Source organism: Oryctolagus cuniculus, chromosome 1 (assembly GCF_051225735.1).
Source record: "Oryctolagus cuniculus isolate XC-2025 breed Fujian yellow rabbit chromosome 1, ASM5122573v1, whole genome shotgun sequence".
Taxonomy (NCBI): Eukaryota; Metazoa; Chordata; class Mammalia; order Lagomorpha; family Leporidae; genus Oryctolagus; species Oryctolagus cuniculus.
The window spans coordinates 201,960,930-201,986,264 of record NC_142867.1 but is presented as its reverse complement, the minus strand read 5'-3'; the positions used below and the strand labels follow the sequence as shown (position 1 = coordinate 201,986,264).

The following is a 25,335-nucleotide window of genomic DNA, read 5'->3' as shown; positions in this document are numbered from 1 at the left end:
TTATTGTGTGCGGGGGGCGGGGGGAGAAAACACTGAAAATAAAATTTAAAACAATTCCTACCGTTGAGATATAGCCACCATTAAGGTATATATCCTTGCAGCTCTCCCTCTTTTTTTTTTTTTTAAGATTCATTTTCTTTATTTGAAAGGAAGATGGAGAGCTGAAGAGAGAGAGAGAGAGAGAGAGAGAGAGAGAGATCTTCTATCCACTTGTTTCTCACCAAATGGCTGCAACAGCCAGGACTGGGCCAGGCAGAAGCTAGAAGCCTGGAACTTAAGCCACATCTCCCACATGGGTGCAGGGGCCCAACCTCTTAGGCCATCACCTGCTGCTTCCCCAGGGACATTAGCAGGGAGCTGGATAGGAAGTAGAGCAGCCAGGACTGGAACCCCTGCTCCTCTATAGGATGCCCGTGTCTTAGGCAGCAGCTTAACCTGCGGTGCCACAGTGCTTCCCTTTTTCTCTCTCTCTACTGTAAATATTTCTTTAAAGAAAAACAATGTTGGGATCAGACTGAAAATTTCTTTTTTAGAAAATTGCTTTTTCTACCCTACCATTATGATACGTCTGTGCTAATGTACGTTTGTTCAGTGGTTTTCCATGTTTAGGGAAGGACTTGGATCCCATTCCATTCTCCACAAGCTGGATGCTGTTGGGATTGAGGCTGTTGTGAGGACTAGACGTGGTCATGGGAGTGAAGCTCCTACATGGCTCAGTCCCGGCTCCCCTGAGGCTGCCAGTCTCGGCCCGTGCAATCCTATACCCTACGCAGAGTGCCCAAGCTCGCTGGCCTCCTCCAGGGCTAGCTCCGTTCTGCTGTGCCTGTCAGTTCTGCACCTCTGCTCCATTCTGTCATTACCCTGCCCTTTCACTGAGGGGAGGAGGGCTCGCCCCAAACCAACACAAATTTTTGACTCTCAAAAGGGTTGGACTCATTTTTTCTGCCTCACACAGTCCTTGATCTCTCTTGAAGAATTTGGAACATGTCCCTGAACTACACGGAAAAATCTCTCTATGTCCCCTTCTCTGTGTCCTGTTCTGCTCCGTAATCAGCCAGTGTCCGTGCCATCCGGACCCTCCATTCTTCATAGGGATTTCCTTATGCACACAGGACCAACACTGACCTGGTCTGGCTCTCACTGATTGCATGCTACCCTCTGCTCTCGAGCCCACCCTGCCTGCCCCTGCACAGCTGGGAGCCCTCGGTGAGCACCAGGCCAGTCCTCCCTCCCTAGACCTGGGCACCACCAGGGTGCTTCATGTGTTCCCTGACTGCTGCTGCTGTCTTATTTGATAAAGGTACGGAGTCCTCAATACCCTCACATTCTTCATTCTTCCTTGGAAATCAAGGTAGTCAGGCTCCTGGCTCCTTTTTATGTGTAACTATGCATGCACCGTAGCAAACCTGGAAGCTATCATTAAAACAAAAGGCAGGCGGCCAGTTCAGCGGCTCAACAGGCTAATCCTTCGCCTTGCGGCGCCGGCACACTGGGTTCTAGTCCCGGTCGGGGCGCCGGATTCTGTCCCGGTTGCCCCCCTTCCAGGCCAGCTCTCTGCTGTGGCCAGGGAGTGCAGTGGAGGATGGCCCAAGTGCTTGGGCCCTGCACCCCATGGGAGACCAGGAGAAGCACCTGGCTCCTGCCATCGGATCAGCGCGGTGCGCTGGCCGCAGCGCGCCAGCCGCAGCGGCCATTGGAGGGCGAACCAACGGCAAAGGAAGACTTTTCTCTCTGTCTCTCTCACGCTGTCCACTCTGCCTGTCCAAAAAAAAAAAAAAAAAAAAAGGCAGGCAAGAGAAATCTGCGTCCATGGCTAAGCCCTGTTCCTGTTTGGGCTGTCTGTCTCTCCAGTCTGCTGTCTACACACATGCAACACTTTCTCAAGTCTCAGTTGTGAGCAGCATCATCTCATTAATAACAGCTTTTCAAAGGCAGATGGGGGAACCCACTACATTAAATATTCAAAGCAGTTATAACAGACATGCTTATGTCAGAAATCAGGAGCACCCAGGAAAATGCTGTCTATATAACACTCAAGATTTTTTTTTTCTTGGGCCGGCATTGTGGCATAATGCTTAAAGCTGCTACCTGTGATGCTAGCATCCCATATGGGCGCCGGTTTGTGTCCCGGCTGCTCCACTTCCAATGCAGCTCCCTGCTAATGGTCTGGGAAAAGCAGCAGAAGATGACACAAGTGCTTGGGTCCCTGCTGTTCACGTGGGAGACCCAGAAGAAACTCCTGGCTCCTGGCTTCATCCTTGCTCGGCCGTGGCTGTAGCAGCCACCTGGGGAGTGAACCAGTGGACAGAAGATCTCTCTCTGTCCCTCTCTCTCTGGAACTCTGACTTTCAAATAAATGAGTAAATTAAAAAAATTTCTTCCAAGAGGGTTAATGGCATATCTTGCTCTCTGCTCTTTTTAGTTAACTATGTATTTTGAACGAATTTCCATGCCATTGATTCATCACCCATAATAATGTTCCTTGAGGATATTCCCCTGAAAATATTTATTTTTCTGAGTGTAAGAAAAAGCAAATTTGTGGGCTGCAATAAAGCATAAAGAATAAAGTAAAAAAGCAGCTCAAATCCCATTACCTAGAGGCAACCGCTGTTAACATTTTTATAACTACTTGCCAACCTACCGCTTTATAAATATAAATGCATATGTAAAATATATACTTTTATATAAAAGGAATTCTGTAAATGGTTTTTGTAATGTGCTTTTATTTTTCACTTAGCAATGGGTCAAAGAGATTGCTCAAAGTCAATAAAAACAGATATGCCTCATCATTTTACAAGATGTGTTATTATATAATGGTATATAATTTATTGATTCAGTCTCCTACTGATGGGCATGTAGGTTACTTCTAGTTATTTTCCATTATATATAACATCTGTGTACAGTTAGCTCTTAAATTACAAATTTTTAGAAATATGAGGGTACTTCAAAAAATCATCAAAATGGAATTAAGAGGAATTCATTATTTTTTATTTTTTTAAAGATTTATTTATTTGAAAGTCAGAGTTACACACAGAAAGAAGGAGAGACAGAGAGAGAGAGAGAGGTCTTCCATCTGCTGGTTCACTCCCCAATTGGCCACAGCAGCGGAGCTGTGCTGAGATCCAAAGCCAGGAGCCAGGAGCTTCTAATCTGGGTCTGCCATGCAGGTGCAGGGGCCCAAGCACTTGGGCCATCTTCCATTGCTTTCCCAGGCCATAGCAGAGAGCTGGATCAGAAGTGGAGCAGCTGGGACTCAAAATGGCGCCCATATGGATATCGTCACTGCAGGTGGCCCCTCAAGTATTATTTATTTATTTACTTGAAACGCAGAGCAACAGAGAGGAGGAGAGAGAAAAAAGAGATTTTCCTGTGCTTGTTCACATCCCAACTACCTGCAACGACCGGGTCTGGGCCTGGTAGAAGCCAGCAGCAGGAACTCCATCCTGGTTTCCCACACAGGTAGCAGTGACCCAAATCATTGGGTCTTTGTCCACTGCTGTTTCCCAAGCCATTAGCAAGAAGATGGATAGGAAGTTGAATAGCCAGGCCTCAAACCAGCACTCCAATATAGAATGTGAGCATTGCAAGCCGCACCACGACACTGACCCAAGTGCAAAAAAAAACCACTGAAATCCATGCGTAGTTTTTTCATAGTCAGCATTTCCCATGAATTATTTGAAGTGCTCTCATTCAACTCTTGAATGGGAGGAATGGAAGTACACACATTTCAAATCTGCATGTGCACAGCCAGACTACCCCTCAAAGGCTGTACTACTTTATAACTTCCATTAACAGGGGATGGGTGTTACAGTGCCTTTTTTAGAAATTGATTTATTTTTTTGAAAGGCAGAGTTACACAGCGGAAGAGGCAGAGGAGGAGAGAGAGGTCTTCCATCCGCTGGTTCACTCCCCAAATGGCCACAACGGCCAGACCTGGGCCTTTCTGAAGCCAGGAGCCAGGAGTTTCTTCTGGATCTGCCATGTGGGTGCAGAGGCCCAAGCACTTGGGCCATCCTTTACTGCTTTCCAGGCCATAGCAGAGAGCTAGATCAGAAGTAGAGCAGCCAGGTCTCGAACTGGCGCCCATATGGGATGTCGGCACTGCAGGCCAGGGTTTTAACCTACTAGGCCATAGCACTGGTCCCTGCAGTGCCTTTTAAATAAGTAAGTAAATCTGTATAAGTTAAACAAAAGAAAAAAACAAAACCAAAAAAAAATGTGCAAGACTTCCTCTCACTCTTGCCTAAGCTAGGTACTATCTTAAAAACAAAAACAAAAACATCAGTAAATTAGTTCCCAAAAAATGTTCCAAGATGATTCAATAAGGAAAATAACAGCCTTTTCAACAAGTCACACTTAGACAATTAGACAGCCACGTGCAAAAGACTGACTCTGGACAATGTGCTTCACACCATTTATAAAAATTAGCTCAAGGGACCGGCGGTGTGGTGTGGTAGGTTAAGCCTGCACCCGAGGCATCAGCATCCCGTATGGGCACCAGTTCATCTCCCACTCCTCCTCCTCCTCCTCCTCCTCCTCCTCCTCCTTTTTTTTTTTTTTTTTTTTTTACAGAAAGAATAGACAGTGAGAGAGACAGAGAGAAAGGTCTTCCTTTTTCCGTTGGTTCACCCCCCCCAAATGGCCACCATGGCCGGCGTGCTGCAGCCGGCACACTGCGCTGATCTGAAGCCAGGAGCCAGGTGCTTCTCCTGGTCTCCATGTGGGTACAGGGCCCAAGGACTTGGGCCATCCTCCACTGCACTCCTGCTGCCCCACTTCTGATCCAGTTCCTTGTAATGGCCCGAGCAGGCACTGGAAGATGGACCAAGTGCTTGGGCCCCTGCACCCACGTGGGAGACGGGGAAGAAGCTCCTGGCTTTGGATCAGCACAGCTCTGGCTGTTGAGGCCGTTTGGGTAGTGAATCAGTGGATAGAGGACCTCTTTCTCTGCCTTTCCTTCTCTCTCTCTGTGACTCTGACTTTCAGATGAATGAATGAATCTTTAAAAAAAATTAACTCAGGCCGGCGCCGTGGCTCAATAGGCTAATCCTCCACCTTGCGGCGCCGGCACACCGGGTTCTAGTCCCGGTTGGGGCACCGGATTCTGTCCCGGTTGCCCCTCTTCCAGGCCAGCTCTCTGCTATGGCCAGGGAGTGCAGTGGAGGATGGCCCAGGTGCTTGGGCCCTGCACCCCATGGGAGACCAGGAAAAAGCACCTGGCTCCTGGCTCCTGCCAGGATCAGCGCGGTGCACCGGCTGCAGCGGCGGCCATTGGAGGGTGAACCAGCGGCAAAAGGAAGACCTTTCTCTCTCTGTCTCTCTCTCTCACTGTCCACTCTGCCTGTCACAAAAAAAAAAAAAAAAAAAATTAACTCAAGATAGATCCTAGAACTTGCTATAGATTTTAAAATTTTTTAAATTAATTAATTAATTATTTGGCCGGCGCCGTGGCTCAATAGGCTAATCCTCCACCTTGCGGCGCCGGCACACCGGGTTCTAGTCCCGGTCGGGGCGCCGGATTCTGTCCCGGTTGCCCCTCTTCCAGGCCAGCTCTCTGCTATGGCCAGGGAGTGCAGTGGAGGATGGCCCAGGTGCTTGGGCCCTGCACCCCATGGGAGACCAGGAAAAGCACCTGGATCCTGGCTCCTGCCATCGGATCAGTGCGGTGCGCCGGCTGCAGCGGCGGCCATTGGAGGGTGAACCAACGGCAAAAGGAAGACCTTTCTCTCTCTCTCTCTCTCTCTCTCACTGTCCACTCTGCCTGTCAAAAAAAAAAAAAAAAAAAAATTAATTAATTAATTATTTAATTATTTAATATATTTGCGAGAGGGAGAGAGAGGTCTTCCATCCTGGTTCATTCCCAAAACGGCTGCAATGGCTGGGGCTAGGCAAGGCCAAAGCCAGGAGCAAGGAGCTTCTTCCAGTTCAGGGGCTCAAGGACTTGGGCCATCTTCCACTGCTTTCCCAGGCATATTAGCAGGGAGCAGAATTGGAAGTGGAGCAGGTGGGACTGGAACCAGTGCCCATATGGGATGCCAGCACTGCAGACAGTGGCTCAACCCACTGTACCACAGTGTCAGTCCCCATGCTTAATTTCAACATGATTTGGCTCCCCCGATCATGCAAATATTTCAGCCCCTTGTAAGTCTTATGTTAATGGTCAATGAATTACTATTAATGGTTAATAGATTAAGGGTGGAAGTTGCATCCAATCATGGTATCTGAAGGCAGGGCCTTTGGAAGTGATTGATTAAATCAGGCTGTTGTTGTGAGCCCCATGATCAGATCGCAATGGCTTTCTAAGGAGAGATTCTGACATGGAAGATGAGCATCTTCCTGTCCCTCTGCTTCTGGGCTTGGGATATGATTCCCCCATGGGTATGCCTTTTACCGTCCACCCTCCTCATCCGACAAATTGGGACCACTGGATCTTAGACTGTGAGCCTCTAAAATTGAGAGCTGAGCTAAACTTTCTTTCCCAAGTAGTTTCTTTCAGTGACTTTAGTTTAATGAAAAGCTGACTAATACAGGCCTAGATAAGAGCCCAAACTAGAGGCGAGTGTTGTGGCAGAGCAGGTTAAGCCCCTGCTGGGGACATCCGCATCCCACCTTGGAATGCCAGTTTGAGTCCGGGCTACTCTTCTGATCCAGCTTCCTGCTAGTGCATGTGGGAAGGCAGAAATAATGGCCCAAGTACTTGAGTCCCTGCCACCCCCATGGGAAATCCGTTTGGATTTTAGAGCAGGCACTTGGCTTTGGCCTGGCCCAACCCTGGTTGTTTCTGGCATTTGGGAAATGAGCCAGCAGATGAAAGACCTCTTTTCCCCGCACCTTTCTGTGTCACTCTGCCTTTCAAATCAATCAAACAATCATCAATCTTTTTAAACAAGAGCCAACACCATGAGACTCAGAAGAAAACATAGCAGTAAATCTTTGTGACCTTTAGTTAGGCAAAGACCATGTTAGATAAGACACCAAAAGCATAACAAACCAAAGAAAAAATAGGTAAGTTGACTTCATCAAAATAAAAACTTTTGTGTATCAAATGACACCATGAAAGTAAAAAACAAAAAATAGGCTAATCCTCCGCCTTGCGGCGCCGGCACACCGGGTTCTAGTCCCGGTTGGGGCGCCGGATTCTGTCCCGGTTGCCCCTCTTCCAGGCCAGCTCTCTGCTGTGGCCTGGGAAGGCAGTGGAGGATGGCCCAGGTGCTTGGGCCCTGCACCCCATGGGAGACCAGGAGAAGCACCTGGCTCCTGCCATCGGATCAGCGTGATGTGCCAGCTGCAGCACGCTGGCCGCGGCGGCCATTGGAGGATGAACCAATGGCAAAGGAAGACTTTTCTCTCTGTCTCTCTCTCACTGTCCACTCTGCCTGTCAAAAAAAAAAAAAAAAGAGTGAAATGGGAGAAAATATTTGCTAATCATAAATCTGACATGGGACTTATATTCAGAATATATAAGGAATTTTGCAACTCAATAATAACAAGACAAATAACCCAATTAAAAATGGGTGAAGAATTTGAATAAATATTTCACCGAAAAAGATTTATAGATGGCCAAAAACGTGTAAAAAAGATGCTCCACATCATTAATTAGGGAAAACCACAATGAGATACCATCTTACACCTTTGTGCATTGCTTACGAGAATGCAAAATGGTACAGTTGCGGGGCCACCGCTGTAGTACAGCGGGTAAAGCTGCTGCCTGCAGTGCTGGCATCCCATATGGGTACCGGTTTGAGTCTCGGCTATAAATAGCTATAAAAATGGAAACACCCCAAATGTCCATCAACTTCAGAATGAATAAATAAAATATGGTATATCTGTTCAATATTTGTAGCATATTTGGCCATGAAAAGGAATGAAGTATTGAGACAGGGTAAAACAAGGAAACAGGGGCCAATGCTGTGGGTTAAATGCTACCTGTAATGCCAGCATCCTTTATGGACACCAGTTCAAGTCCTGACTGCTCCACTTCCTTAACCAGCTCCCTGCTAATGCAACTCAGAAATCAGCAGAAGATGGTCCAAATCCTTGTGGCACTGCACCCACGTGAAGCTCCTGGTTCCTGGCATCAGCATGACTCAACCCTAGTCATTGTGGCCATCTGAGGAGTGAACCAGCAGATGGAAGATCTCTCTCTCTCTGTCTCTCTCTCTGACTCTCTGTCTCTCTCTCCCTCTCCCCCCCTCTCTCTGTAACTCTGCCTTTCAAATGAAGAAATAGTAACAATAATAGCAATAATAATAAAAGATGTTTGGGGCAATGGAATTCCATAGCAGCATGCCTGAGCTTGAATCCCAGCTCTGCTCTCTATTCTAGCTTCTGCTATTGTGTACCTGGGAGGCAGCAGATGATGGCTCAAGTGACTGAGTCCCTGCCCCTATATGGGAGACAGGCATTAAGTTTCCACCTCCCAGTTTTGGCATAGCCTAGCTCCAGCATTTTTAGAGTGAATCAGCAGATGGAAGATCTCTATCTGTCTCTCAGCCCTGCAAATAAAATAAATAAGTGAATTTTATTTATAGCCTTAAACATAGGAGGGGCCAGCACTGTGGTGTAGCAGATACAGCCGCCACCTGCAGTGCCGGCATCCCTTATGGGCGCTGGTTTGAGTCCTGGCTGTTCCACTTCTGATCCAGCTCTCTGCTATGGCCTGGGAAAGCAGTAGAAGATGGCCCAAGTCCTTGGCCCCCTGCACCCATGTGGGAGACCCAGAAGAAGCTCCTGGCTTCTGGCTTCAGATCTGTGCAGCTCCAGCAGTTGTGCCCAGCTGGGGAGTGAACCAGTGGTTAGAAGACCTCTCTCACTCTCTGCTTCTCCTTCTCTCTCTGTGAAAGTTTTTCTTTTCCTTTTTTTTTTTTTAAAGATTTATTTTTCTATTTGCAAGTCCGAAGCCAGGAGCCAGGAGCTTCCTCTGGGTCTCCCACATGGGTGCAGGGGCCCAAAGACTTGAGCCATCTTCCACTGCTTTCCCAGACCATAGCAGAGAGCTGGATCGGAAGTGGAGCAGCCGGCTCTCAAAGCGGCGTCCAGAGGGGATGCTGGCACTTCAGGCCAGGGCGTCAACCCACTGCGCCACAGTGCTGCCCCTCTAACTTTCAAACAAATAAATCAACTGTAAAAAAATTATAATTTTTGTTTTGGATTAAGCTCCTACACTGGGCCCCAACAGACCAGAGTAAAAATCAAAATGGCTATCAAGTCACGTGACCTTCCAAGAAATCAGGAGAGAGAACAGCCAAATTTCTTAAACAGGTCAGATCCAAATAACGTGATAATGAAGTTCCTTCTGCCTCAGTCCTTATACAAAAGAGTAACCTGATGTTAACCAATCAGTTATTATTCTATTGTTCCGTCTTCCTGTCTCTGCCTTACAAGGAAAGAAACCTAGAAATGACAATTCAATTTTTGTTCTTTGTTACTGCCTTCTTCAGCTCTTCTCTGTCTATAAAACCAACTTTGGTTGTCTCACAAGAACACTAGTTCTATGTTGTGGAGGAAGTGTTGCCTGATTCTAGAATTATAATTAGGTCAATTAAGATATTTAAGTTGTTGTAATTTTGTCCTTTGACAAGGGGATGGCAAGCTCTAGTATATATCTTTAGGCATAAACACAACACACAAACATGGGGAAGACAAAAATTTAAAATTTTTATCTATGGCCAAACCAATGTTTATGTCTATTGCTCTGACATCATGCTTTGAAAGGCTTCCCTTTGGCCCATGATAATCAATAGTTACCTACATTTTCTTGTGGTGCCTCTGGTTTTATTTTTTTATGTGAAATCTTCAATCTATCTAGACCTTTATTTTAATATATGGTTTGAGGCAAAGTTCTAATTTGCTTTATTTTTAATGGTTAGCTAGTTGTCCAAGATATTTTATTCAAGAACCATCTTTTCCATAGTCAACATGAAATATGACTTTTATCACATACTAAATCCTTATATGTTCTAAAGTCCATTTCTGGACCTTCTCTGTTCATTTATTTTTCTAGCTATAGCTTTACCAGTGCCCCGGGGGAGAGTTCAGAAGTGGACAAAAGGCGGAAGACCTCGCAGTTTGCCTGCTGGAAGAATGGGCTGAGAGAGGAGACAGACTCGGGGACACCAGGCCCCGGTGAGGGTCGCCATGAGTCCAGGGGAGAAGGCCAGACCAGGCAGCATGCAAGGAGCTTCCATTAGCCCCAGGCAGCCCACCACATTATTCCCCACCCATCTCTTATCTCTTCCTCTCAAAGAAAATACAGTCAGGCTACTTACAGCAGAGATCTGAAGGACTTCTGGTTAGTCATGATAGACAGAACTAATACGCTTATCTCCGCACCCGCCCAAATTCCTAAAAGGATCTGAAGACAAAGTCTAGTGAGCAGCACAAGAAGATAAGGAGTTACACTGAAAGAAAAATGCAAGGTGACTTCAAAAAGTTCATGGAAAATGGCACTAAGAGATAAAATTCATGGGCAGGTGTTCAGCCTAGCAGTTGAGTTGCTGGTTAGGATGGCGGCACCCTGGGTCAGGGTATCTGGGTTCAAATCCTGACTTTGATTCCTGACTCCAGCTTCCTGCTACTGCAGCCCTGGGAGACAGCAGGTGCTGGGTCCTGCCATCTGCGCTGAGTTCCGGACTCCTGGCTTCACCCCTCAGTGAAGGTTGTTTCAATATCTGGGGAGGGCACCAGCATATGGGGGTTCTATATGTCTGTCAGTCTCTGGCCCTCTGCCTCTCAAATGTAAAACGCCACTGCCTGCAGTGCCGGCATCCCATATGTGAGCTGGTTCGAGTCCCTGCTGCTCCACTTCCTATCCAGCTCTCTGCTGTGGCCTGGGAAAGCAGTATAAGATGCCGCAAACAAGTCCTTGGGCTCCTGCACCCACGTGGGATCCTGGAAGAAGCTCCAGGTCCCTGGCTTCGAATCAGTGTCGCTCCGGCCATTGTGGCCATCTGGGGAGAAAACCAGCAGATTGAAGACCTCTCTTTCTCTCTGCCTCTGCCTCTATGGAACTCTGCCTTTCAAATAAATACATAAATAATTTTTTAAAAATTTTTTGACAGGCAGAGTGGACAGTGAGAGAGAGAGAGACAGAGAGAAAGGTCTTCCTTTGCCATTTTTTATAAAAAGAGTAAAAGTCATGGCAACGGTTTAAAAAAATAAAACAAACAAAACACCCCCAAAACCAACAAATTGAAGAAAGAAAATAGGGGCTAGCGCTGTGGTGTAGTGGGTAAAGCTGCTGCCTGCAGTGCCAGCATCTCACATGGATGCTGGTTCGCGTCCTGGCTGCTCCTCTTCCGATCCAGCTCTCTGCTATGGCCTGGGAAGGCAGTAGAAGATGGCCCAAGTGCTTGGGCCCCTGCGTGGAAGACCCAGATGACACTCCTGGCTCCTGGCTTCAGATCGGCACACCTCTGGCTGTTGCAGCCAATTAGGGAGTGAACCAGTGGATGGAAGACCTCTCTCTCTCTCTCTCTCTGCCTCTCCTTTTCTCTCTGTGTAACTCTGACTTTCAAATAAATAAATAAATCTAGAAAGAAAGAAAGAAAGAAAGAAAGAAAGAAAGAACAAGAAAAAAGTGGAACCAAGGTTGTGGTATAGTGGGTTAAACTACCACCTGCAATGCCAGCATCCCATTTGGGCACAGGTTCAAGTCCCAGCTGTTCCACTGATCAAGCAGATAGAAGATCTTTGTCTCTCTGTGTAACTCTGCCTCTCAAATAAATAAATCTTAAAAAAGAGAAAATTTATTTTGGTGCAAAGAAATCAAAATCCAGGCACTGTTTTTTTCATAATATACATTTTCAGTGTACTGAAGAGGCTTATATGCTTGGATTTCAAATTTTTTTGGAACCAAAATGAACATCTTTTCAATCCGTTTTCCATGAACTTTTAAGAAAAGGTTCATTTATTTATTTGAAAGGCAGAGTGACAGAGAAAGAGGGAGAAATGGAAAGATCTTCTATCCACTTGTTTTCTCCCCAAATGGCTGCAACGCCCAGGTCTGGGCCCGGTGGAAGTCAGGAGCCAAGAACCCTGTCCTGGTCTCCCACCTGTGTGATGGGGCTCCAGTCATTGGGCCATCACCTGCTGCCTTCTCAGCACATTAGCAGGAGGCTGGATCAGAAGCAGTACAGCTGGGACTCAGATTGGAGATGCTGGTGGCTTCATCCACTGGGCCCCAACACCACTTCTCCAAGAGCTGTTTTAAGTACCCTCTCATATACATAAAATTTGAAGTTCAGTCCAGGAGGCCTGTCATCTAACTAATCAGAGTTTAAGAAAGAGGTAAAATGGAGGGAATTTTACCAAATGGTGAGATACCTAGTGTTAGGAAAATGGTGCAGTCTTATCTATGACGCGATCTACACCCTGACACCACCCTAGGCACTAGCCCCCGCCGCCATTGCTGGAAGCCAGGTGGCCACATGGCCCAACTGCCGTTGTCAGCTCCACCCCATCCTAATGGGATGCACTGCTCCTGCTTCCCTGCTCACCCTCCGGCAAAGTTTTATAAGGACCTGTTCCTGAACCCGTGGCTGTTCCTGAACACGTGGCTCCTCACCTCTCTTCTCCTCTCTCTCTCTTACTCTCCTTTTCCTTCCTCACCCCTTCCCTCCAGCCTGCTGGGTTTTCCCCCAATAAACCCTTTCCCTTACTCCGTGTGTGCTTTGTGACGATCTTACACCTAGGGCTAGTGGAGCCTCCAGATTCTTAACTGCACAATGCTAACACAGGTCTCTCCAGAGGCAGGAGATTGGACAGTTCTTTTGTGGGGCAAGTGGCTGATTTGAGACAATATCTACGAAATCCAAATTTGTTTTATTTTAGCTATTTTTAATTTCCAAGGTCTCTTTAATTTTCATTTCTCATCTCTTCTCTGTTTTAATTTTCATTTCTCATAGTATGCTGTTTTTGTTTCATTAATGTAACATCTTTTCATCTTAAAATTTGTTTCAAAGATTTGTTTTTCTTTAACCTCTGAACTGTCTCTATTTTCTCCAACTTCCTTTTTAGTCGGAGTCCTGGTTCCTATCTTTTCTGAGTGACTGATGATCCTTGAATACCTGCTCCTACCCGAGAGGTGACTGGGAACTCTGCTTGCTCGGGGGAATCTCACACTGGGGTGCTCAGGAAGCAAACTGGCATTTTCATTGCAGGAACCCCCAACTGTCTGTTTTTAGCACTTATATCTGCAAAGGATGAAATTATCAAGCTGTGACTCGAACTGCCACTCAGGCATGGGAAGCCGGTGCTGCAAATGGTGGCGTAAGACGCTGTGCCACAATGCTGGCTGCCCCGTGAACTTTTCTTTTTTTAGAATTATGTATTTGAAAGGCGGAGTTACAGAGAGGCAGAGGCAAAGGCAGAGACAGAGAGAGAGAGATCTTCCATTCACTGGTTCACTCCCCAAATGGCTGCAACGGCCAGAGCTGCGCCGATCCGAACCCAGGAGCCAGGAGCTTTTTCTGGGTCAGTCTTCCACGTAGGTGCAGGGCCCAAGGACTTGCCATCCTCTACTGCTTTCCTAGGCTATAGCAGAGAACTGGATCAGAAGAGGAGCAGCTGAGACTCGAACCAGCGCCCGTATGGGATGCTGGCACTGCTGACGGTGGCTTTACCTGCTATGCCACAGCACAGCTCGCTCCATGAGCTTGAAGTACCCTCTCTTATTTGTAACATTTGAAGTTCAATCTGGGAGGCTCAGCATCTTTTCCTTGGGATTCCGAATTGAAATGGCCCAGCACAGCGTGTCACAATGGAATTTCAGAAAACGAGAGCCTGAAAGTGTCCTGAGAGAGAGAACAAGTCAAGATGGAGGGATCGGAAATCAAAATGGCAAAAAAACAAAGGAAAAAACAAAAGAAATCAAAATGGTATGAGACTTCTCAACAGAACCCTGGAAACCAAAAGAAGGCTGAGCAATTACAGCTTCGCAGTTCTGAGGCAACTTATCTTCATCTTAGGACTTCTGCATGGGGCCGGCACTGTGCTACAGCAGTTAAACTGCCACCTGCTGCACCAGCATCCCAGATGGCCGCCAGTTCGAGTCCCAGCTGCTCCAATAGGATCCAGCTCTCTGCTATGGCCTGGGAAAGCAGCACGACTTGGGCCCCTGCACCTAACTGGAAGACCTGGAAGAAGCTCCAGGCTCGTGCTTCAACCGGCCCAGCCCTGGCCATTGCACCCATTTGGGGGAGTGAACCAATGATGGAAGATGTGTCTCTCTCTTTGTCTCCCCCTCTCTCTGTAATTCTATTTTTTAAAATAAATAAATAACCATAAACTGGGTGGCTTCAATAATGGATTTATTATAAAAACAAAAATTTATTATAAAAACAAAAATCCTCTGCAGCCCAAGTGTCATGAGAGAATAGAATAAGGATGTTTTCAGACGTTCAAGGTCTCAGAACACTGACCCTCCCTGAACCCTTTTCCAGGAAGCTCTTGGACAATGCGCTTCCACAGTGGCGGCTGCGCAGTAGGCCTTGAGAACAAGCCCTTACAGGAGGGGATGAGAGGCAGCAGCCTCCAGGAGGATCATCAGAAAGCAATCACAGGGCTGGTGTTGTGGCTTAGTGGATAAAGCCACTGGCTGTGATGTCGGCATCCCATATAGGCACTGGTTTGAGGCCTGGCTGCTCTGCTTCTGATCCAGATCCAGCTCCCTGCTGGTGTGCCTGGAAAAGCAGCAGCAAATGGCCTAGATGTTCGAGCCCCTGCCACCTACATGGACCCAGATGAGGCTCCAGGCTCCTGGCTTTGGCCTGGCATAGTTCTGACCGTTGCAGCCATCTGGGGAATGAGCTAGCGATGGAAGATCTCTTTCTCTCTCTGTGTGTATCTCTCCCTCTCTCTCTGTAACTGCCTTTCAAAATAAACAAATCTTAAGGCCAGTGCTGCGGTACAGTGGGTTAAAGCCCCAGCCTGCAGCATCAGCATCCCATATGGGTGCTGGTTCAAGTCCTGGCTGCTCCACTTCTGATCCAGCTCCCTGCTATTATGACCGGGAAAGCAGCAGAGGATGGTCCAAGTCCTTGGTGCCCTGTACCCGCATGGGAGACCCAGAAGAAGCTCCTGGCTCCTGGCTTTGGATCGGCACAGCTCCAGCCATTGTGGCTATTTGGAGAGTGAACCAGCACATGGAAGACCTCCCTCTCTCTTCTCTCTCTCTCTGTCTCTACTTCTCTCTGTAATTCTGCCTTTCAAATAAGAAAATAAATCTTATAAAAAATAAATCTTTAAAAAAGAAAATAATCAAATACCTCCTGTGCAGTCCCATAGAATGAAAAGTTAGCAAATGAAAATGAAAAAGGGGTCATCCTTAACTCCAGGGAAAATTAGAAGTTGTATGAGCAACAAGTATAATTGTATTATATCATTTCAGGCCTTATAGTCCCCTGTAAACATTACCCACAAGGTTGCATTAACTTACACAGCCACTACGGAGTGGAGAGGGAGGTCCACAATCTGTGGGGTGAGGATGAAGAGAGCAGAACTCCTGTTTTTTATAGTACGAAGCCAGTTATTATGGCTACATTAAGTCAATGTTAATGTCTACAAGTTAAAAAACAACAGAGAGTAATATAGTCATAGCACTTGTGCACAAAGAGGCAGATGCCGGAAGCAAATGCCCTGGGAGGTCAGAAGGGAGGCGGGCAGGGCCGGCCCATGGACGCCATGCTTGGTTACCCAAGTGCATAGTGGTCCTTTTTGATATATGATGTCCGTGGGATCATCTAAAGCAAATGGAATTTAAGTTAAAAAGCAGGCAAGCTTGGGACTGGCGCTGTAGCAGAGCAGGTAAAGCCTCCGCCTGCAGTTCCGGCATCTCATATGGGTGCCCATTCAAGTCCTGGCTGCTCCAATTCTGATGCACCTCTCTGCTATAGTCTGGTAAAGCAGTAAAGGATGACCCAAGTGCTTGGGCCCCTGCACCCACGTGGCAGACCCACAAGAACCTCCTGGCTCCTGGTTTCAGATTGGCCCAGCTCTGGTCGTTGTGGCCATTTGGGGAGTGAACCTATGGATGGAAGACTGAGTACCCCCCCCAACTCTGCCTTTCAAATAAATAAATAAATCTTAAAAAAAAAAAAAAATGGAGACAAGCCAGAAGAGAAGGATCCTGCAGCAGGTGTGGGTGCTGGGAAAATGTGCCCCGCCTCAGAGACCTGCTCCCTGGGGCTGGTGTCCCAGCACAGGGGGAGCAGCTGGGGCAGGAGGGGCAGGTACGGAGTAAGGGTCCGTGTGATATGAGCCCAACATGCAGTTTATCCCCAGGGAGCTTCAACATGGAAGAATAGAGATGCCAGGAGCAGGTGGCTAGCCCAGGAGTTCAGACACCTGCATCCCACATCAGAGTGCCTGAGTCCCCTTCCCTGCTGTGGCTCCTGACAGTGATGGCTCAAGCAATCGGGTTTCTGTCACCCACGTGGGAAAACTGGATTGCATTCTTGGCTTCTGGCTTCGGCCCCAACCCAGTACCAGCTGTTGTGAGCATTTGAGGAGTGAACCAGCAAATAGAAGTTTTGTCTGTTTGTCTCTGACTTTTTCTCTCTCTCTGACTTTCAAAAAAATAATTCAGGAAAAAAGAAGAAAAAAAAAACAACTCTGGCGAATAGATAGGACCAAGATTCTGTCTGTTTTTTTTTTTTTTTAAATGCTGTGTGTGTGTTGGGAGAGTTTCATTTTTTAAAAAATATTTTATTTTATTTATTTGACAGGTAGAATTACAGACAGTGAGAGGGAGTGACAGAGAGAAAGGTCTTCCATCTTCTGGTTCACTCCCCAAATGGTGGTGACTGCTGGAGCTGGGCCAATCCGAAGCCAGGAGCCAAGAGCTTCTTCCAGGTGTCCCACATGGGTGCAGGGGCCCAAGCACTTGGGCCATCTTGTACTGCAATCCCAGGCCACAGCAGAGAGCTGGACTGGAAAAGGAGCAGTCAGGACCAGAACTGGCGCCCATATGGGATGCCGGTGCTGCAAGGGAGGATTAACCTCCTGTGCCACAGCGCTGGCCCCTCAGGGGATTTCTGATTTCTTTAGAAATTTTTTAGTGAAAAAAGTTGATAGAGAGAGCAGGAAGTCACCAGGCATCCAAGTTCTTTCTACAGTAATCTGAGCAGATCTCTGTCTCTCAAATTGAGGAATAATTACAAAAAAAGCGCGCAGGTCTCAAGCATTCAGTTGATGAGTTTGACAGTCATAGACCTGTATAACCAACACCTCAATCAAGGTGGAAAATACTGCTATCGTGTTCTCCTGCATTCTGCCCACTGTCCCATCGGAATCAATTCTTACTATAAATTCTCTCTGTTGATTGGTTTGCCTTTATTTATTTATTTGTTCTTTTAAAGATTTGTTTTATTTATTTGAAAGACAGAGTTACAGAGAGAGGTCAAGACAGAGAGAGAGGTCTTCCATCTGCTGGTTTACTCCCGCAAATGGCTGCAACAGGTGGAGCTGGGCGGATCTGAAGCCAGGAGCCAGGAGCTTCTTCTGGGTCTCCCACATGGGTGCAGGAGCCCAAGCACTTGGGCTGTCTTCTGCTTTCTCAGGCCACAGCAGAGAGCTGGATCGGAAGTGGAGTGGAGCAGCCAGGACTCAAACCAGGGCCAGTATGGGATGCCAGCAATGCAGGGGGCAACTTCACCTGCTTCACACAGGGCCGGCCCCTCCAATAGTCTTTTGTTTCGTTTTGTTTTGATTTATTTATTTTAGAGGTAAAGTTACAGACAGAGAGAGGGAGAGACAGAGAGAGATCTTCCATCTGCTGATTTACTCTCCAAGTGGTTAAAATGGCCAGAGCTGAGCCGGTCCAAAGCCAGGAGCCAGGAGCTTCTTCCGGGTCTCCCACTCTTTTGCTTTCCCAGGCCATCAGCTCCTGGATGGGAAGAGAAGCAGCTGAGACTCGAACCAGTGACCACATGGGATGCTGGCGCCACAGTGAGAGGCTTAGCCCACTACGCCACAGCGCCTGCCCTGCTCATTTCTTTTTACTGAGGAGTAGAATTCCAATGGATGAATGTGTCACATTTTCTGAACAAATCTCTCCTTTCTGGTAAAACCAGCATGATTTCTGAGGTGAAGCTAGTCCTCTTTATGTGGCTTTTTAACTCACATGCTAATGGAGTTGTTTCTGCCACGTGGGGTTGAAAGTTGAAAAAAATCAGGCTTTGTACAGGACCAGCCTAATCTACAGGTTCACTATGAATGGAAACCGGATGCAGAACGTGCTCATTTAGGGTAAAGCTGTTTCTGCCCCAGGAGACCAGGAGCAAGCCCATGGTAATCACCCACGTGTGAGCTGACTGAAGTCTGGAACAAGTTCTTTGCTGTGAGATGAGAAAGGGAGGGGCAGATAGGATCAGGGAAGAATGACAAGGGTATGTGACAGACGAGGATGAAGGCGCTGGATGAATCAAGTCTCACAACAGGCGGACGCTGGCCTGTTGAGTCCCTCTTTCCTTTACAACTTGGACCAATTGGCAGGTCTGCAGGCTCTGTCCTCTTAGCAATGTAAGATCCCTCGTTTGGTGGCTCAACCCACCTTCCAGGCCCACTGGTACATTTTTTTTAAAGAAATGAAGAAATTTATTGGTTTAAATCCCTAACATAAATGTTCTGTAACATATTTCTTCATCCTTTTATATTATCCAGTCTTTCTTTTTTATTTAGTAAATATAAATTTCCAAAGTACAGTTTATGGATTACAATGGCTTCCCCACCCCCCATAATTTCCCTCCCACTCGCACCCCTCCCATCTCCCGCTCCCTCTCCCATTCCATTCACATCAAGATTCATTTTCAATTATCTTTATATACAGAAGATCAATTTAGTATATATTAAGTAAAGATTTCATCAGTTTGCACCCACACAGAAACACAATGTGTAAAATACTGTTTCAGTACTAGTTATATCATTACTTCACATTGGACAACACATTAAGGGCAGATCCCACATGAGAAGTAAGTACACAGTGACTCCTGTTGTTGACTTAACAATTTGACACTCTTGTTTATGGCGTCAGTAATCTCCCTAGGCTCTAGTCATGAGTTGCCAAGGCTATGGAAGCCTTTTGAGTTCTCCGACTTTGATCTTATTCAGACAGGGTCATAGTCAAAGTGGAAGTTCTCTCCTCCCTTCAGAGAAAGGTACCTCCTTCTTTGATGGCCCCGTTCTTTCCACTGGGCTCTCACTCGCAGAGATCTTTCATTTAGGTCTTTTTTTTTTTTTTCCCCAGGGTGTCTTGGCTTTCCATGCCTAAAATACTTTCATGGGTTCTTCAGCCATATCCAAATGCCTTAAGGGCTGATTCTGAGGCCAGAGTGCTATTTAGGACATCTGCCATTCTATGAGTCTGCTGTGTATCCCACTGGTACATTTTAAAAAATAATTTTTATTTTCATTTTGTTTGAAAGGAAGAGCGACAGAGACAGAGGCAGAGACAAACAGAGGGACATATTCCATCTGCTGACTCATTCTCCATATGTCTGCAATGGGCAAGGCTGGATCAGGTCAAAAACAAAAGCTGGAAACTCACTGTGGGTCTTCGACCTGGGTGGCAAGGACACAAGTACTTGAGCAATCCCTTACTGCTCCTCAGGGTTCCTATTCAGGAAGCTGGGACTGAGAGTGAAGCTGGTGCTTGGATCCAGGCACTGCAACATGGGATGGGGGAGACCCAAGTGGCATCTTGGTCATTACATCTAGTACCCCCCTTCCCACACTCCAATATCTTTCTTCTTGCTCCTACTCTGTAAGCTCTGTCCACCCATCTTGGATCTTCTTAGAGACTTGGTGATATTTTGGGGCAGGCATTTGCAGCAGTGGTTAAGGTACTGATTAGGATGTTGAGTGCTGGAGTTTGAGATCTGGCTCTGTTTCCAAACCAGCTCCCTGCTAATATGCACCCTGGGAGTCCCTGCCACACACATAGGAGACCCAGATTGATTTCTGGGCTCCTTGCTTTGGTCGGACCCAGACTTGGCTGTCGTGGGCACCTGGGAACTGAACCAATGGATAGATCATTTTTTTTTTTTTTTGACAGGCAGAGTGGATAGTGAGAGAGAGACAGAGAGAAAGGTCTTCTTTTGCCGTTGGCCGCCACAGCTGGCGCGCTGAGGCTGGCGCACCGCGCTGATCCCATGGCAGGAGCCAGGTGCTTCTCCTGGTCTCCCATGGGGTGCAGGGCCCAAATACTTGGGCCATCCTCCACTGCACTCCCGGGCCACAGCAGAGAGCTGGCCTGGAAGAGGGGCAACCGGGACAGAATCCGGCGCCCCGACCGGGACTAGAACCCGGTGTGCCGGCGCCGCTAGGTGGAGGATTAGCCTATTGAGCCGCGGCGCTGGCCTCAATGGATAGATCTTTCTCTGTCTTTGTCTCATTCTGTTTTTCTGCTTTTAAAATAGATTAATCAGGGCCGGCGCCATGGCTCACTTGGTTAATCCTCCACCTGCGGTACCGGCATCCCTTATGGGCACTGGGTTCTAGTCCCGGCTGCTCCTCTTCAAGTCCAGCTCTCTGCTGTGGCCCAGGAGGGCAGTGAAGGGTAGCCCAGGTGCTTGGGCCCCTGCACCCACATGGGAGACCAGGAAGAAGCTCCTGGCTCCTGGCTTCGGATCGACGCAGCGCCAGCTGTAGCAGCCATTTTGAGGGTGAACCAATAGAAGGAAGACCTTTCTCTCTCTCTCTCTCTCTCTCTCACTGTCTATAACTCTACCTGTCAAATAAAAAATAAAATAAAATACATGACTCAGTAGATAAATAAATAACACTCAATTTGGACTTGGTCAGTTTTTCTCCTCTCACTCACTGGGGCTCCCACAGCCTCAATATTCCCACCCCATCAGATTTTTCCCACAATTAGAAAAACTGACTTCAGTTACTTCAAATGGTTCATAAGAAACCAACAAGAGAAATCACTTGTGGGAGGGGGTAGGAGGGATGGGGAAGAAGTGGGAGTGCACTTTTTATTGCATACTTTTTTTTTTTAGGAGCAACCGGGACTAGTACCCGGCGCCCCAACCGGGACTAGAATCCAGGGTGCTGGCGCTGCAGGCGGAGGATTAGTCAAGTGATCCATGGCGCTGGCCTATTGCATACTTCTTTAAAAAAATATTTATTTTATTATTTGAAAGACAGAGTTAAAGAGAGAGAGAGAGAGAGAGAGGTCTTCCATCCTCTGGTTTGCTCCCCAGATGGCCGCAATGGGTGGAGCTGCGCTGATCAGGAGCCAGGAGCTTCTTCCAGGTCTCCCACGCAGGTGCAGGGGCCCAAAGACTTGGGCTGTCTTCTGCTTTCCCAGGCCATAGCAGAGAACAGTATCGGAAGAGGAGCAGCTGGGACTAGAACTGGTGCCCATATGGGATGCCGGTGCTTCAAGCCCGGGCGTTAACCCACTGTGCCACAGCGCCAGCCTTGAATTCATACTTTTTAATACCTAAACATACAATTTTCTCTTAAACTTTGAACAGAATAACAACATATCCGTAAGTGTCTAGGCATTCTAGGCTGTGGAAAGGGAGTGGGGTAAAGAAATAGGCTACCACCTTCTTGTGAAAAGCTCTTTTTTTTTCTTAATATTTATTTATTTGAAAGGCAGAGTGGGGAGGTGGGCAGAGGAACAGAGAGACAAAGACAAAGATCCTCCATCTACTGGTTCACTCCCCAGATGGCTGTAATGGCCAGGGCTGGGCCAGGCTGAAGCCAGGAAGGTGGAACTCCACGACGGTGGCAGAGGCCCAGGTAATTGGATCATCTTCTGGGGGCCTTCCCAGGTGCATCGGCAGGGGGCTGCATCACAGTCTGAGCAGCTGGGACTTGAACAGGGGCTCTGCTACAGGATGCCAGCATTGCAAGCTGCGGTTTAACTCACTGTGCCACAGTGCTGGCCCCTTTGTGAGAATCCTGAAGTCCACTAGCCAGGAAGTCCTGTGTCTCCAGAGCGGGGTGGGATTGTCATTTTTGCTGAATCCAAAAATGAGCTCCTTGGTCCACATAGGAAGAACTCTGTCCCAGGCACGAAGGGCTCTGGGTCTTGGCCAGGTGTGACTGCAACTCAGGTGGGTCCCTCAGTCCCTCTGGGTCTGCGCCGGCCAGCTGGGAGAGCAGGACTGTGTGAGTATTGGGACGCTTCCAGCTCTGACACGATAGAATGTAATGCTGACTTCTAAGCCACAGAGGTTCTCACATTGTGTTATCTGTAATGGAGTTGCTAGTGCTGTTCATATTATTTATTCATTTAAATTTTATTTATTTATTTAAAAGATAGACAGACAGACGGACAGGGATCTCCTATCTGCTGGTTCACTTCCCGAATGTCCACAGTAGCCAGGGCTGGACCAGGCTAAGTTAGGAGCTGGGAGCTCAGTCTGGGTCTCCCACATGGTGACAGGGACCCAAGTACTTGAGCTGTCGCTCCCCGTCTTCGTGGAGGAACGACACAGGACCCTGCGCTGTTCTTTTGTCTGCTCGGCCCTCCCCGGGTTTGCTGCTGGTTCTTCCCGGGTTGGCTACCGTCCCTTCCACCTCCGTGGAAGGGCGGTTCCCCCTAGCCACTTTTCCCCACTTCCGCGGGGAAGCGGCACACCGCCGGACCGCCGGCCGGCTCTCTCGGGGGCTGCACAGGTGTTCCTTCAGATAGATGTTCCCCTTAGATGTTCCTGGTGCATGTTGTCTCTCTCCTCCTTTATAGTCCTCTTCCACCAATCCCAACTCTGCTACCCACACGCCGAGTACGCTGCTCTCCTCCAATCAGGAGCAGGATCAGCTCCTGCAGGTCATCACTCAAGCTGGCGAGAGGCAGCTGCGTAGAAGCTGTTTCTCCCTTCTCAGTGCCATATTGTGGGAAAGCAGATGCATAGAATAAGTCTTAATTCCAGTAACTTAGTCTAGTCCGAGTTGCTCCCAGTTGCTCCCCACATTGAGCCACCACCTTCTGCCCCCCAAGGTGTGCATTAGTGGGACATGGACTTGGGAGAACTGGGATTCAAAACCCAGCACTTCAAGATGGGATGCAGGCATCCCAAATAGAGTCATAACTGCTACACCAAACACCCACCTCTGGTAGCATTTTTATATTTAAGATGAGTAGGGCAGTGAATAATGTGATTATATTTCACTTATTTCCTTTGATTGTGAAGTAAATACTTAGAAGTGATGAGTCAGGTGAAGGGGTGTGCATTCCACAAAACAGGAAATGGAGCTGTGTTTTAGTAGCACAGGTGCAATCCCAAAGCTGTTTGCTATTGATGCATATCAATGATCTTTAATGAACACACAGCACTTTCTTTGGATATCAGTCAAGAGGATCGCAAGGATCACATGGCTAGGCCTGGTGATGTGGTGAGCGGGTTAAGCTGTACTGGACACCAGCATCCCATGTATCAGAGTGCCCGATGGAGTGCTGGAGGCTTTGCTTCCAGTCCAGCTCTGTGCTAATGTGCACGAAAAAGCAGCAAAGATGGTGCAAGTACTGGGGTCCCCGCCACCCACATGGGACACCCAGATAGAGTTCTAGGCTCCTGGCTTCAGCCTGGCTCAGCCCTGGCTGTGTGGCTATTTGGGGAATGAATCAGGGGATGGAAGATCTCTCTGTCTCTCTCTCTCTCTCTGCCACTCTGTCTTTTAAATAAATAAATAAATAAATAAATCTACCACCTGGGAAAGCTGTAGAAGATGGCCCAAGGGCTTGGGCTCCTGCACCCACATGGGAGACCTGGAAGAAGCTCCTGGCTCCTGATCATCCCAGCTCTAGATGTTGCAACCATTTGGGGAGTAAACCAGTGGATGGAAGAGCTCTCTCTCTCTCTCTCTCTCTCTCTCTCCCCCCGCCCCCCTTTCTCTATAACTCTGCCTTTCAAATAAATAAGTAGTTAATACTAATTTAAAAAAAGATCATGAGTCCAGCGCCGCGGCTCACTAGGCTAATCCTCCGCCTTGCGGCGCCGGCACACTGGGTTCTAGTCCCGGTCGGGGCACCGGATTCTGTCCTGGTTGCCCCTCTTCCAGGCCAGCCCTCTGCTGTGGCCAGGGGGTGCAGTGGAGGATGGCCCAAGTGCTTGGGCCCTGCACCCCATGGGAGACCAGGAGAAGCACCTGGCTCCTGCCATCAGATCAGCGCGGTGCGCCGACTGCGGCGGCCATTGAAGGGTGAACCAACAGCAAAGGAAGACCTTTCTCTCTGTCTCTCTCTCTCACTGTCCACTCTGCCTGTAAAAAAAAAAAAAAAAAAAATCACGTGGCTAAATTCTAACTGGGTTCAAACACGAACTTTGAAGCCAAGGAGTTCACCTCCCCCGGAAGTGCTTCCTTTCATCTTTCTGTCGCTGAGATTATTAGTGAATTGCTCCTTCCTTAGATTGAGCTGCCTTCTTTACTTCACGCAACAGCTGGTCATAGCTGAGCTCTTTGGGATTATAAACTACATCCATGTTCTCTCTGGCGAAGGCTGCGAGCTGCTGACCTTTGGGTCAGATCTGTTAGCTTCTCACAGTATTTAAAAATATTAGCATTGGTTTCCCATATTTAAACAACATGAGGGTTTTTTGTTTTTGTTTTTTAACATAAATTGAGTTTCTGGTTTATCTTGAAAGATCAAAAGATCCATGGAGTTGCTTCCCAAATATGACTCTTCCTATTTATTTATTTATTTTTACTAACAATCCAAAGGTTTTTTTTTTTTTTAGATTTATTTAATTGGTTTGAAAGACAGAGTTACAGGAAGATGTAGAGCCAGAGAGAGGGGAGAGAGAGAGAGAGAGAGAGAGAGAGAGAGAGAAAGTCTTTCAGTCTTCCATCCGCTGGTTCGCTCCCCAAATGACCACAACTGCCAGAGCTGAGCTGATCTGAAGCCAGGAGCCAGGAGCTTCCTCCAGGTCTCCCACGCGGGTGCAGGGGCCCAAGGACTTGGGCCATTCTCCGCTGCTTTCCAGTACATAACAGAGAGCTGGATCAGAAGTGGAGCAGCCAGGATTCAAACCAGCGCCCATATGGGATGCTAGTGCTGCAGGCCAGGGCTTTAACCAGCTGCACCATAGTGCTAACCCCAATCCAAAGTTTTGTTCCAGTCTTCCTCCTCCCTGGCACATACTGTACACCTTGAGAGGGGCTGATTACAGCCCGGGGTTCTAGGCTCGGCATCCAGCTCCACCCTAACTCGTCTGCATAGTCCCACTTCTTGTGGCCTTAGATGACTCCTAGCTGAGCACTGCTGGACGAGGTTCCCTGGACGCAGAACCTGAACTGGAGAGTTCTGAGAAGCAGGGTTATTGAGTCGTGCTCTCATCTTTGGAGGTGAAGACGGCAGGGGTGAGTGTAGCGAGAGACTGA

At 47.8% G+C, this 25,335-nt stretch overlaps 1 protein-coding gene across 2 annotated transcripts in view; it reads left to right on the top strand.

Annotated features, from left to right (window-relative positions):
- The window catches only part of HEMGN (hemogen), a 62,745-nt gene that overhangs the window by 1,476 nt on the left and 35,934 nt on the right, over positions 1 to 25,335 (top strand). The gene's annotated exons all lie outside the window — the stretch shown is intronic.